Source organism: Triticum urartu, unplaced genomic scaffold (genome assembly GCF_056163025.1).
Source record: "Triticum urartu cultivar PI428250 unplaced genomic scaffold, HENAU_Tu73 scaffold2, whole genome shotgun sequence".
Classification (NCBI taxonomy): domain Eukaryota; kingdom Viridiplantae; phylum Streptophyta; class Magnoliopsida; order Poales; family Poaceae; genus Triticum; species Triticum urartu.
The window spans coordinates 6,281,240-6,293,914 of record NW_028260368.1 but is presented as its reverse complement, the minus strand read 5'-3'; the positions used below and the strand labels follow the sequence as shown (position 1 = coordinate 6,293,914).

At 36.3% G+C, this 12,675-nt stretch overlaps 4 non-coding genes across 4 annotated transcripts; 3 read left to right on the top strand and 1 right to left on the bottom strand.

Annotated features, from left to right (window-relative positions):
- Window positions 1–2,551: 2,551 nt before the first annotated feature.
- TRNAC-GCA (transfer RNA cysteine (anticodon GCA)) lies at window positions 2,552–2,622 on the top strand. The gene has a single exon. It is a non-coding gene; the product is annotated as a tRNA-Cys (tRNA).
- A 3,620-nt stretch (window positions 2,623–6,242) lies between these two features.
- On the bottom strand, window positions 6,243–6,314 carry TRNAT-GGU (transfer RNA threonine (anticodon GGU)). Its single transcript has one exon. It is a non-coding gene; the product is annotated as a tRNA-Thr (tRNA).
- Window positions 6,315–8,272: 1,958 nt separating this feature from the next.
- Window positions 8,273–8,346, top strand: TRNAM-CAU (transfer RNA methionine (anticodon CAU)). Its single transcript has one exon. It is a non-coding gene; the product is annotated as a tRNA-Met (tRNA).
- Window positions 8,347–9,693: 1,347 nt separating this feature from the next.
- On the top strand, window positions 9,694–9,781 carry TRNAS-UGA (transfer RNA serine (anticodon UGA)). Its single transcript has one exon. It is a non-coding gene; the product is annotated as a tRNA-Ser (tRNA).
- The last annotated feature ends 2,894 nt before the right edge of the window (window positions 9,782–12,675 follow it).

Here is a 12,675-nt window from a genome sequence, read left to right as displayed (position 1 = left end):
TCAGCAGATATTTCATAAAACGGACTCTCTATGGATCCCCACAAGTGATCAATTCTCGCATGAATTGTTAAGGATCCAGTAAGTCCAACATTGATTCCTTCAGACGTGTCAATTGGACAAATACGCCCATAGTGACTCGGATGAATATCTCGGCTCCGAAAACTTGCGGTTCTCCCCGTCAACCCTCCAGGACCTAAACAACTCACTTTTCGCCCATGAACAGTTTGTGTCAATGGATTCGTTTGATCAAAAACTTGAGATAACGGGTATGTGCCAAAAAAGGTCTCATAAGTAGTTATTAATAAAATTGAAGTTGAAGTTGGAGTTACCAAAGTTTGGGGAGTCGGTTTCGATTGACGTATGAATACTCTACGAATAGTTTTTTGAACTGCATGTTGTAAACGACCAAGAGCCAATCCGAATTGATCTTGTAACAGATCCGCAACCGAACGAATACGTTTATTTTTCAAGTGATTCATATCGTCATCGTCAAGTATACCCGTTCCAAATTTCATTCCAATCAAATGATCCGTAGCGGCCAATACATCTCGTGGTAACAAGAATGTATTGTTCTGAGGAATATCAAGATTAAGTCTCCGATTCATATTTCGTCGACCAATCCTTCCTAATTCACATTTTTGTTGAAAAAATTTCTTTTGTAATTCCTCGCATAAGGACTCCGAAAATACCAGGTCCCCACCTACACAAGCAAATTGTTGATAAAACTCCAAAATAGCTTTTTCTTTTGACTCAATCCTCTTCTTCTCTTTAGCATTCGGGAAAGACAAGAAAATTTCAGGGTAGGAAACATTATCCAGAATTTCTCTTAGATTCGAACCCATAGCTGATGATAGAACTAGAATAGATATCTTTTGTTTTCTACTCACGCGAGCCCATATCCTTTCTTTTTTATCAATTGCTAATTCCGATCTCCCCCCCCAATCTGATATTATAGTGCCAGTGTAGATAGAAATTCCCTTATGATCTAATTCCGAGCGGTAGTAAATACCAGGACTTAGCAATATTTGATTGATCACAATTCGGTATATTCCATTTATAATAAAGGTTCCTAAGGAATTCATTATAGGAATGTTTCCGATAGAAATGGTTTGCTTTTGCACATCGAAACCAAAAATTAATCTCGCAGATACATATAATTCGGAAGAATAGGTGAGTGATTCATACACAGCATCTCTTTCTTTTATCGAGGGTTCTAGCAGTTGATATCCTTTCGCAAATAATTGAAATGCAATTTCGTGATCTGGATCTTTAATTGTTGGAAACTTGTCAAGTTCTTCTGCCAAGGCTTGATTAATGAACCTACAAAATCCCTCGAATTGGATCTGACTAAATCCGGGTATTGTGGACATTCCCTCGTTTCCATTCCGGAGCATCTTAATCTTAAGTTTCCTGTTTATCAAAGAAAAATTCCATTATCAGCTCACTCTTCATCAATCCCTATGGATCGATCTAGCAATCATGGAATCTATATTCTGTTTACTGAATCACATGAAATTCTAGGGAACTCCACATACGTATTTCATATATGTATTTCATACATATGAATAGAGACCATTTGGACGAAAGTTCGAGTTTGCCAGGGGTACAAATGAAATGAAAATGAATTGATAAAACATTCCTACAAAAAAAATTCTGCCACTTATACTTTATGTTATGATATTCTAATCAGATTGGATGGCAAAGATTTCTCATTTTATCTCCTTTCTATGAATGTAATAAAGCCGTAATATAATATACTAGAAAGTTTGACTTTACTTCGATTTAGAATAGCGTGCTTACTTTAATTTCTCAAAATAATTTGAGGGTTCTTTTTTATTTCGGATCGGAGTAGTATAATTGCTAGAAAATTCAGTATTTCATTGTGGAATTCTAAAATAAAGTAAGTCCCTTTTTTAAGTACATGCCAATCTAGTTATCCACCTCTCCCCATATCCATGCTTTTCTTTTATCGTAATTTCACTTGGGTACGCCAAGATAGTCAGGTTATACTCTATATCAGAGCAAATTTCCTTTTTTTATTCAAGATATTTAATTTAATACTTTGAAAAATTAAAGCATGATTCCCCATAGAGATATGTACATAAAGGGGATCTTTGGATAATAATGCTGTTCGGACCTAAAGTTTACCTATACACGGATTAAGCATAAAGCCATAATATTTTATTATGCCATTGAAGGGGGGGGAGATAATACCGATTTAAGAGTAGTTCACTACTGCAATAAAAAAAAGAGAATTCTAGTTAACGGTTCCAATTTATTCTGAATTTTGCAGCCTGTGAATAGAAATCCACTTTTTCTTCTTTTTCATCTCAATAGAAAGAAATGGGAAGTTTTATTGTGTTAACAATGTATGTTTTAAGATAGAATCTATCGAGGAGAATAATAGAAACTGGATCAAAAAAAGCAGGAATAGATTTTTTGAAAAAGATTGGAAAAAAGTAAGTAGAATTATATTCAAAATAAAAGGGGCTTTTCGTAAGAAAACGTGGATGAATACTTGCTGTTTTCTAGATTTTTGATCGGATTTTTTGGCGGCATGGCCAAGCGGTAAGGCAGGGGACTGCAAATCCTTTATCCCCAGTTCAAATCTGGGTGCCGCCTGATCAATAAAATACTTAGGTTTTTTTTATAGTGCTGATCGAATTCGATAAATTTTTACTTCGCATAAGTTCGGGCAAGAGAGTAACTGGGCCTGCCGATACTGGGTTTAGAGAAACCATACCATAGTTCTATCCTCAAACTAGGGTTAGGGTTTGTTTTGACGGTAGTGGCCAAAATGGTTATCAATAGGGGTGAGGTAGTGTTTCCTTATTCTTTTATTATATGAATTTGAATTGGTTCTTAATTGAGATTCGATTTGATAATTTTAAAATACGAGGATAAGATGTCAGAAATCTTGGTATCCAAAGAAAGGTCCCTAAGGGGCATTCTTTTTTTTTTTCAATCTAAGATTCAAGAAGGGACTCCACGAAAGAATATCAAGACTTACTAATTATTATACATTTTTTTATCGTACATCTTATGTTACCTACATACACTAAAGTAAGGACTACTTAATTCTAACGAGAATCAGATTAAATAGGTCGATCAAAAATCAATTTAGGAGTTGTATTATGGATAAAATCTCTTCATTCTTTCATAGAATGATACAAAGCAAGGCTGCAGGGTTTAGGTCAAAAATAAACATTAGGTAAGGTAGGTATCCAATAAATATTTATCTATCGATAATTTTATGGTATATTCGGGCGTCCTTTGCTTAAAAAAAAAAAAAAGAGTAACAAAAGGAATAAAAAATCTTCCTATTCCCGCTTCTTCTATTCAGGACATCATTCCCGTACTCTTTCTTTTTTAAGGAAAAAAGGGCTATAGTATCTCGTATTTTTAATGCTCTCTAATTCTACCAGAATTCCTATAAGAATTTGTTAGGAGTAAATTCCTTGAACTGATTGATCCATGGCCTTAGGGCGGAATCCCTTTTTGACTCTGTACCCTTGATTCCACTATGATTATTGATCAATAGTAGAATAATCCCTTCATAGAAATAGGAGACATAATTTAGATGGATATAGTAAGTCTCGCTTGGGCTGCTTTAATGGTAGTCTTTACATTTTCTCTTTCACTAGTAGTATGGGGAAGGAGTGGACTCTAGGGATACTACTAATTGATTAAGTAATCAAATTGTTGTATCAATTCTTTTCTTTAATGGATCATTTTGCATTAATCATTTTGTCAAACGTTATTCTTTAATCTTTTTCTTTAGTTTTGTTTCACTCCTGTAAGAAACTCTTGTATTGTAAGTTGTAATGTAAGAAAGAGCCATTATACCAATTCAGAATTTCTACTAGAAATGACGAATGGTTAAAAAAAGTTCTATACATAAGAAAATTAGACTTTCTTCCACGGAACTATTCACGGCATATCACACATTTTCCATTTCCTTTTACTTTTTACTATAGTCTATTCTTCATATTATTTTTCTTTCCTTCCATGGATTCTTTGGTCAAGAATTGTCTTAGATTTTTTTATTTTGACCTGATTGAAATTAAGTGGATGCAATGAAAAAAGAAATTGAATTAGACTACTTAACTATTTCAATCTACTAATCTATTCTATGTAGATTCAAAGATAATATAATAGAAAGAATCTAAAGTGTCGTAGAAAAAACTATATGTAGTTCTTTCTACCACACTTTAAGATTCCAACCAGATCCTTTCATTTAAGACTTGGATTTTTTTTATTTAATCCCTTTTTAATTTCTTCAATGATTAATTGGAATTCCAATTAATTATTTTGGCTGACTGTTTTTACATAAATAATAAGTAAAAAAGAAGTAGGAACTAGAATGAACAGTGCAGTAGCAATAAATGCGAGAATATTGACTTCCATAACCTCTTTATTTTTTATTTTCACAATAACTCGGGATGTAATCCCATGGAGAGGAAAAAGGGGTATCTTGTAAATTCAAGGGTAGGGCTTGCATTCTGATAATACTGAATCAATTCAATATTATGAATATCGGATCTATCAAATCAATTCATGGATGAGAGTTATATTTCACGGATGAGAGTTATATAGTATAACATAGGAAGATCCTCTATCCACACTAAGACCAAAATGGGTTTTTTGATTGGATTAGGAATTCCCTCTTTTTTAATCCTTTTCTACTTTTTCTTTTCTATATCTCTAACCCACGAGCTTTCTTAATCTTATACTTTCTTAATCTTATACAATTTCCCTTCCTTTTTCTTATAGTTATACATACAATTATGTATGTATTATATGACCAACTTTCACTTTCTATGGGTCACATAGACATCCAAATAAGCAGTAGAAGTGAGATGGGGAAAAGAGGTCTGAAATAAAAAGGGAATACGATTTATGTATGGATTCCGGTAAAATACCGGTACTCTATTCCATAAGAGTGGAATAGGAAATTAAGATGAGGATGGTATCATCATAAAGAAAGATAGAGTAATATAATATCCTAAATTCTACTAATCCACATATCGTATGTGTGTCTTTCTTTATCGATTGGGAGTAGTGAAAAAAAAATTCCTATATGCCCTCCCTCCCTCTTTAATGAGAGATGCAAAATAAAAAAGTGAAGTAAGGGTGCCCTGTGGGTATTTGATCTTGCTCCCTGCCCCTTTTTTTCATGGAAAAAGGAAATATCAATTTCTCCATTCATTGAACCCTAGTTCGGGACTGACGGGGCTCGAACCCGCAGCTTCCGCCTTGACAGGGCGGTGCTCTGACCAATTGAACTACAATCCCCGCGGGGTGTATGGCATACCCATTCTTAAATAGAACCATAAGAAGATTCGATTCGTCTTTCGTACTCTAAGAAATAGACGAATCATATACTACATACCCACATATTATATTATACGTGGGTATAGTGAGAGTGACATAACTAGTATGTCGTGATTTTTTATCACTAAAAATGGATAATAATCCAGCCTTCAATAAGAAAAACTCTTTTGTTTGTAAGAAAGGAATGAGAGAGATATGGATTAGAAAAAAAAATTTCCCTTTTTTCTTTATCTTTTATTTCTATAGATCAGACATTTTATTTTATGGAAGAAAAACAAAAGGATTTAGTTCATACTCACGAAGCCCTAGATTTTTGGTTTGGGCCGAGCTGGATTTGAACCAGCGTAGACATTGTCAACGAATTTACAGTCCGTCCCCATTAACCACTCGGGCATCGACCCAGGAAGAATTTATTCTAGGGTTTTTGCTAATCTATGATTAACCTCCTTTCATAATACTCCCTACCCCCAGGGGAAGTCGAATCCCCGCTGCCTCCTTGAAAGAGAGATGTCCTGAACCACTAGACGATAGGGGCATCACTAGACGATAGGGCCATATACAACCGCTCGTGATTATACTATAATCATAGTATGAGCAGTTTTTTGGAATTGTCAATATACTCGAAAAGTATAAATAGATCCAAAGCAAAGAGTTTTTCCAACTTTTCTGTTATGTTTTCATCTAGGATTTTTTTTAGTTGATCGTTATAGATTAATTCTCCGTGCTTCATTTAGTGTTCATACCAAAAATGCATCCATCCCGCACTAAGTCATAAAATTCTCTAAAAATATAGAGAAAGTTTCAAAAACAAAGAAAAAAAGTGAATCAATTTAGTAGAAAAGTACTCTATCAGATTCGAACCAACGACTTACGTCTTAGCACGAGATTACTCTACCACTAATTTAAAAAGCCCTTTATCGGATTTGAACCGATGACTTATGCCTTACCATGGCATTACTCTACCACTGAGTTAAAAGGGCTTTTTATTTAATTCAAAAATTAGCCACTTGGATTTCCCATTATGGGTCTACTGCATAATGTACATATTATATATATAATATATAGAGATAGAGAGAGAGACATTATGTAGAGATTGTATATGTATATATCGATATCTTGAGAGCTCAAAATAAAATTAATAAAAAAAAACATACCCTACATAACATATCCAACTCTTCTTGGTTCAGGGTTTTCCGTTTCCGAAGACTAGTAAAATAGGCGGATTCTGGAACCCCAAGGATTCAACGGTATATGGATATGGAAAATATAAGATTTCCGATCCTAGCGGGAAAAGGCGGGGAACAGATACCCAATAGGATATAGGATCCTTGGGAGGAACTTTTGGTAATGGCCTTGATCCTCTATGCTATTTTTTATGTGTTCTTAGTTCTATTGAACTTTTTGCATTCTTTTAAACAAGAATCTAATAAACTAGAATTGAGTCAGTGGAAAAAAGGAGAGAGAGGAAAGTGTTAAATGGAGAGAGTCGACTAATCAGAGACTTTTAGGATCTTCTTTACATCAGGTAAATCTGTCGGCCCTGTCCGTTTTTTTCTTTAAGTTACGACTCTTTGCTGCTTACTTCTATCAAGCCATAGGGAAAGTCTATGATGAATTTGGAAAACTCATCTCACTCTTACTCTATGGCTCGGACTTAATGGGGGAAGAAAACATCTTCCATAATTTCTTTTTTGTTCAATTCTGGACAAAAAAGAAAAGGAAAAAAGGAATTTATAGGGACAGTGTTACCCCCTATATCCCCTAGTTTATATTGTAGGAATAATAAAACAATTTAGCAGTCTGACACACTTACGTCCTTGCAAAGTAAATAATTATTATTGTAGTCGTAACCGTAGAATAGGATCCTAATCAAAATAAATACATTTGGTTCAGGCGCTATTAGCATGGTAAGAAAAGATTTTTTTTACAGACCAGAGGGGCTATCTAAATCCTAAAGTAAAGGCGAGCGATCGAAGTAGAAGTACCAACGGCTCAGTGTCATGAACCTTCTCCATCTGATTCAATAAGGGGGAATTAGCCTTCTTGTCAAATGGCTATCCTTGACAAAGGGTACCATTTATACCATAATCTACAATGTAGCGGGTATAGTTTAGTGGTAAAAGTGTGATTCGTTCTATTAATAACTGAATTTGAAATGATATACTTAAGGCATCCTTAAGTTTTTTATTTTTATATTCCGATGAAAACTTTAGTTCTTATAAAGGATTAAATCCTTTTCCTCTCAATAGCATATTGAGGAAGAATATACATTCTGGCGATTTGTATCCAAAGACTAATTTAAATTGCATCCAAAATAAAAATAGGATTATGAGTACAGAGTCGCGAAGCATAATTTTGCATTGGATTAAGTATTCCAATTTTGAAAATATGAGTAAAGGATCTATGGATGAAGATACAAAAAAGTTGATTTCCAATCGTAACTAAATCTTCTTAAAATAAGGAATAAGGAAGCCAAATAGCTAAAAAACGATAGTTTTGGTTTACTAGAACCATCCGCATATTGTTTCAGCTCGGTGGAAACCCAATTCTTTTCCTCAGGATCTCTTGAATGAAATTAGGGAACGAAGTAAGTAGATTAGATGAATTTAGATAGAATTTCTATCTCCTACTCTATAAGGATCATCTAGAAAGCGGAGAGCTTTGGTTCCATTCAAATAGAAAAGCTGACATAGATGTTAAGTGGTGAGAATATCCATAAAGGAGCCGAATGAAATCAAAATTTCATGTTCGGTTTTGAATTAGAGACGTTAAAAATAATCAACCAACGTCGACTATAACCCCTAGCCTTCCAAGCTAACGATGCGGGTTCGATTCCCGCTACCCGCTCCATTCTGTATAAAAGGAGTATTCTATTTGTCTAGACATGTTAGAGGCTTGTATTCAAGCCTTTTTTGTCCACCAGTTTCTGGTACTCCAGAGCGGAGTAGAGCAGTTTGGTAGCTCACGAGGCTCATAACCTTGAGGTCACGGGTTCGATTCCCGTCTCCGCACTTAGCAGTCTGTATAAAAGGACTATTCTATTTCTCTAGATATGTATGGTAGAGGGGCGTATCCAACCCTTTTTTATTCATTAGTTCCCGGCCCTAGAGGGCAAAATTGAGCAGTTTGCGAAGTCACTTGCCTTCAAAAAAAGAAGGCGCAAGGCCTCTCCCTACCCTGCAGAAAATAAAAATGAAACGAAAGGGACAGTCTACCTCTCCCTTCCCTTTAAAAAAAGTTTGCCCGTTGTTTGTCTCAGTTAATACCCAATTTTTGGAGCTCTGTTGGCGAGTTCTATTTCTGCCTCTGGAGCGCCCTCTTTTTTTGAGTGGGATGCAAAGGAAGGGTAAGATAGTAAGGGATACGGCACTAGACTAACACCTAATTAATACTTAATTTAATATAAGTAGTTAAACAGTTAACTAGACTAAACTTTTTATCATAGTACTTTGATAAATTAAGCGGGCGAGCGGCGGGAATCGAACCCGTATCTTCTCCTTGGCAAGGAGATATTTTACCATTGAACTACGCTCGCTACGGTATATATTTTATAGCGTATATCCGCCTGGGTCGACCTTCTATGTCTGGGTCGACCGTTTCATTTCATTTTCTATTATATTAGAGTTTTCCTTTTTTTATTATCTGTCAATGAATATTCTAATGGGAATGGAATTTCATAATACTGAAAGAGAAGAGCTAGCAATTCGGAACGCAAATTGCGTTTTAATACGTCTCACTATTCTAATTTTTTAGAAGAAATGGCCTTTATTATTTCTTTTTTATGGGGTTAATAAATATTAACCAAATTTCATTTAAGAAATGAGAGAATTCAGAATAGCTACGAGAAAGACTAGTCCAATCCATAATGATGTACCGGAAAATACAACATTTTTATTATTTGACCAACCATCAGGAGAAGCAAATACAAGGGGTACACTAATTACTAAGACTGAGGAAGTCGCAATTAATGCAAAAACAGCTAATTGGAAAGCAATAGTCATATTTCTAATCCTCCAAGCTACCATCAAATAAAGTTGACTACATATTTGATCCCTCACTTAAACCAAAATTGTAAAAAAATACAAGAAGTAGGAGGGGTTTAATCATGAATCCATTGATTCTTCTCTTTAATTCAAATTTATTACTTAAACCGCTTTTTTATTTGGATATGGGGGTGAGAAGAGATTATTTACTCTTTATTTCACAAGCGGGTATAGCGGATCCTGTATCCGTGTATACAGTATACAGAGATATATCGAAAAGGAACTTGTATCTGATATCTTTCTAGAGGCTAATAAATCTTTTTATTTTTTATATGGCTATGTTCTATTTGTAGGAGTAAAATAAGGATTAGGCTGTGGAGAGATGGCTGAGTGGTTGATAGCTCCGGTCTTGAAAACCGGTATAGTTCTAGGAACTATCGAGGGTTCGAATCCCTCTCTCTCCTTTTGCTTATTGAATACGTTTGTTTCTTTCATTTTTATTTATTTTTTTTTTCTGTCCCTTATCTTTCTTTCATAAAAAGGAATGAATGGCTCGGCTAGATGGAATAACCGAGCCAGAACAGAAAAAAAGTAGAACAGGTATAAATAAGAAAATCTTAGTTAAGAGGGTTCATGTAAAGAACAGGTTCCAAATCACGATCGATTCCCTTTTCAAAACCTGCTGCAGCAGCTCGGGCTCTTCCTGCATGCCATAAATGGCCCACAAAAAAGAAGAATCCTAGAACAAAATGAGAAGTTGATAACCAACTTCTAGGAGAGACATAATTAACTGCATTGATCTCGGTAGCTACGCCACCCACGGAATTTAAAGAGCCTAAAGGAGCGTGGGTCATATATTCTGCTGAGCGTCGTTCTTGCCAAGGTTGTATGTCTTTTTTCAACCTACTCAAGTCCAAACCGTTGGGGCCCCTTAGAGGTTCTAACCATGGAGCACGAAGGTCCCAAAAACGCATAGTTTCCCCTCCAAAGATAACCTCCCCAGTTGGGGAACGCATTAGATATTTACCTAAACCTGTGGGTCCTTGAGCGGATCCCACATTAGCTCCAAGACGCTGGTCTCTAACTAGAAAAGTAAATGCTTGAGCTTGAGAAGCTTCTGGCCCGGTGGGTCCATAAAACTCACTCGGATAAGCTGTATTATTGAACCATACAAAACAACAAGCGATAAAACCAAAGACAGATAAAGCAGCTAAACTATAAGACAAGTAAGCTTCTCCAGACCATACAAATGCACGGCGAGCCCATGCGAAGGGTTTGGTTAAAATATGCCAAATTCCGCCAAATACACAAATAAAACCCAACCATACATGCCCACCAATTATATCTTCTAAATCATCTACACTAACAATCCACCCTTCTCCACCAAAAGGAGATTTTAGTAAATAACCAAATATAACACTGGGACTAAGGGTCAAATTGGTAATTTTTCTTACATCTCCCCCCCCAGGGGCCCAGGTATCATATACACCGCCAAAATAAAGAGCCTTGAGTACTAGAAGAAAAGCACCTAGACCTAACAAAATTAAGTGAATACCCAAAATTGTAGTCATTTTATTTCTATCTTTCCAGACATAACCAAAGAATGGAAAAGATTCCTCAAGAGTCTCGGGTCCCAGAAGCGCGTGATAAATGCCACCGAAGCCTAAGACTGCGGAGGAAATTAGGTGAAGTACGCCAGATACAAAGTACGGAAAAGTATCTAGAACTTCCCCCCCTGGCCCTACTCCCCAACCTAGAGTAGCTAAGTGTGGAAGTAAAATCAACCCTTGTTCATACATGGGCTTTTCTGGTACGAAATGGGCCACTTCAAATAGGTTCATTGCTCCGGCCCAGAATACGATTAATCCGGCATGAGCTACATGAGCTCCAAGCAGTTTACCGGACAAATTGATAAGTCTGGCATTCCCAGCCCACCAAGCAAAGCCGGTGGTTTCTTGGTCACGACCAGCTAAAACGAAAGTTCCATTAAAGAGCGTTTCCACGTGGTAGAACCTCCTCAGGGAATATAAGATTTTCATGAGGCTGATCCTGAGCTGCCATCCACGCACGAATACCCTCGTTTAAAAGAATATTTTTGGTGTAGAAAGTCTCAAATTCAGGATCTTCCGCTGCACGGATTTCCTGGGAAACAAAGTCATAGGCACGTAAGTTCAGAGCCAAGCCAACTACGCCAATAGCACTCATCCATAAACCGGTGACGGGTACAAATAGCATAAAGAAATGTAACCAACGTTTATTGGAAAAAGCAACACCAAAGATTTGGGACCAAAAGCGGTTAGCAGTGACCATTGAATAAGTTTCTTCAGCTTGAGTTGGGTTAAAAGCACGGAAGGTATTTGCACCATCACCGTCCTCAAATAGAGTGTTTTCTACGGTCGCTCCATGAATAGCGCATAGCAGAGCCGCACCTAATACTCCGGCAACTCCCATCATATGAAATGGGTTCAACGTCCAATTATGAAATCCTTGGAAGAAAAGGATGAATCGAAATATCGCTGCTACGCCAAAACTCGGCGCAAAGAACCAACCAGATTGCCCCAGTGGATAAATAAGGAATACAGAAACAAAAACAGCAATTGGACCAGAGAATGAGATTGCATTATAAGGCCGCAATTGAACAGACCGAGCAAGTTCAAATTGGCGTAACATGAAACCTATTAGTGCAAAAGCCCCGTGGAGAGCTACAAAAGTCCATAGACCGCCTAATTGACACCAACGAGTAAAATCTCCTTGTGCTTCGGGCCCCCATAGTAGCAACAAAGAGTGTGCTAAACTATTGGCAGGGGTAGAAACTGCTGCGGTTAAGAAATTACAACCTTCCAAATAGGAACTAGCCAATCCATGGGTATACCAAGAAGTTACAAAAGTTGTCCCTGTAAACCAACCCCCTAAAGCGAAATAAGCACAAGGAAAGAGCAATAGGCCAGACCATCCTACAAAAACGAAACGGTCCCTTCGTAACCAGTCATCCATAGTATCAAATAGATCATTTTCTTCTTTAGGAATTCTACCAAGGGCTATAGTCATAGTGATCCTCCTATTCAATTACTTCAACCATTTCCGAGCACCTCATATCACTTTCCAAGGCATATGATAGTTTTATTATCTGTGGACGATTTCTTTCTCGTTCAATGCCCTTTTTCAATGGTCTCGAAGAGAGAAATTTCCCATTTTTATCTATGGAGTCACAGTCACAACCGAGGTCGTGGTAAATCCATGAATTTGATTCGATTTGTTTTTCTTATACTATTTATTTGTTTTTCTTATACTATAGAAATAGAAATAAATTGTTTTTCTTATACTATAGAAAGAAATAAACCTTTGAATTCAGCATTAT